This window comes from Empidonax traillii, unplaced genomic scaffold, assembly GCF_003031625.1.
Source record: "Empidonax traillii isolate 1590-97213 ecotype Southwest subspecies unplaced genomic scaffold, ASM303162v1 scaffold4321:size24285, whole genome shotgun sequence".
In the NCBI taxonomy this organism is placed as follows: Eukaryota; Metazoa; Chordata; class Aves; order Passeriformes; family Tyrannidae; genus Empidonax; species Empidonax traillii.
The window spans coordinates 4990-7426 of record NW_020959514.1 but is presented as its reverse complement, the minus strand read 5'-3'; positions in this window follow the sequence as shown (position 1 = coordinate 7426).

Sequence of the window (2437 nt, the reverse complement as noted above, 5' to 3'; positions counted from 1 at the left end):
CTGAGGTGTGTGAGGGTTATGAGGACAGTGCCTTTATGAGGCTGCCCCATTCTGGGGTGGATGGGTTCTATGAGCACAGAGACCTTCTGAAGCTGCCCCATTGTGAGGTGGATGGGGTTTATGAGGAGACTTTATGAGGAGAGCCTCTTGTGAGGTTTATGGGCTTATGAGGAGAGCACCATTATGACATGGAAGGGTGTTATGAAGACAGAGCTTTCATGATGAGAGCTCTTTTATGAGGTGTTTGGGCTCTATGAGGCCTGCACCATTGTGAGGCTCCAGCCACAGCTCCAACATGATCAGATACCAGCACATCCACACTGCAGCATGAACCTACTTGTCCCCCAGGCCTGTAGGGTTTCATTCATGCAGTGTCAAAGATACCCGAAAACAATATTCTCCCTGGGAAAAGGGCTTATTTATGGAGAGCAGAAAAAATTGTCCGTCAGCAGTCTCTGATTTTAAGGGGACCCTTTAAGGCCATCAGCCTGTTCTGACAGGAACCCCACCCCCTGCTGGGTGGCCCAGCCAGCTCCTGTTGAGAAATGAAAGCCTCAAATTGAACATTTTTGCACCATCTTTCAGGGAACAAAAGGAGCTCACAAAAATCCTCCCTGACAAGATGAGGTGACTGTAAATAGCACAGCTGATTCTCCCCCTTCTGTGGTTCAAGGGGCACCCCCACACTCAGAGCAATTGCAGGATGGGGGTTTCCTGATGCCTCAGCTGAGCGGGAAGGGGCAGTTTGGAAATATCGTGCTGTGGCTTTCCAGGGACATCCAGGAGACAAAACAGTCCCCGAAGGAGAAGGCAGGGCACAGGCAGGAGAATCAGGAGCACTTTGGAGGGGATTAACCCAGGAAGCTGAACCCTCTGACTCTGTCTATGTTTACAGGGATTCTTTTGCTGTGTTCAAAGGGTGCACTGAGTGGCTCCCCTGCTGGGACAACAATGGCTGGGAAGTGAATTAAATCCTTGCTTGGCAAAAGGAGAAATGGCAAGAAATTCTTGCTCTAGCAAAGAAAGGGAATTTTTTAGTGGGATGGGTAACCTCCTATCAGGAAAATGAAACTCCAGCTGGCCACTGGAAGAACAAAGGAGATGAACTGGCCAGATTAGCCCCTCTAAGTATAACAACTCCCACAGAGAGCTGGGATAGACTGTGAGAATGGTTGCACTTCAAGCCACAGCACACAAGGACAAAAGACCTATGCAGAGAATGACTCTGGGACACTGCAAAAATGGTGAATGACTGATGGGGAATAAATGGCTGTCCTGGACCCACAGCTTTTTATCCACAGCCTCCCTTTCTTCTACCAGCAACATCCAAACCTGAGGGTGATCAAAAACCCTCTCCCCTTCCTGGCCAGCCTGTATCAGTGGCACTGCCTTCTGTAGGAGCTGTGCCAATGATCCTCCCTTGGACAGGGACACCTGGAAAGCAAAAGACACTCATGGCAAAGAACAGAAAATAAACTCTCGGGGAATTGTTCCTACATTTTAATGTTGGCCCTAAAAGGGGCCAGACAGACCTTTTTCTTTTCTTTTACAGGGAACTGTTCAATGGAGAAAAGGATTCAGAACTGGGAATGAAAACCTCAGATTTGGACTCTGATTCAGTTCACTGGTAACTGTGGTTATCATCTGTTAGTTCTGTTTGTATGGTTATTTACCTTGTCCATGTGCTCAGCAGAACAGACTGCTGTTAGAAGTGAAAATCAAAGGAACCTCTCTTGGGAACTGGTCACAGGGTTTGTGAAAATATGGAATCAAAAGTAAATGTAACCATCATACCTCATCCCCTCACCCATCTCTTGGATCAAGCAAAGGTAAATTTAAACCTGGAATGAGAACCTTTAGGAATATAATGCCAGACCACCCTGCCTTTATTGCTCATGGGATCCCCTCTTTGACCCATCACACACACCAGATGTACACAAAAATAAACATAGGACACGAGGACCTGCCTGTCAGGGGGTTTGTCAGGGACAGGAGCAGGAATTTTTGGACAGAAACAGGGATTAGGTTTTGACATGGGCTGCCCAGGAAGGTGGTGGAGTCACCGTCCCTGGAGGTGTTTAAGGACAGACTGGACATGGCACTCAGTGCCGTGGTCTGCTTGACGTGCTGGGGATGGGTTGTAGGCTGGACGCCAGTTGACCTCAGAAGTCTCTGCCAACCTCATGGATTCTGGGCTTCTGTGCCATCCCAGCCTTTGGGACAGTGTGCTGGTGGCTCAGAGGCTCCATCCTTGCCTTGCCTTGCCCATCTCCTGGGTGCCAGGCAAGGGCCTTGTGCCATCCCAGCCTTTGTGGGACAGCGCGGGGGCTGAAAACTGTCAGCGCTCCATCCCCGTGCACAGAGCCCGGGCAGAACTTGGCTGGCAGGGACGGCACAGACTGTGCAGAGGGGTCAGCTCGTCCCACAGCAGCACGAT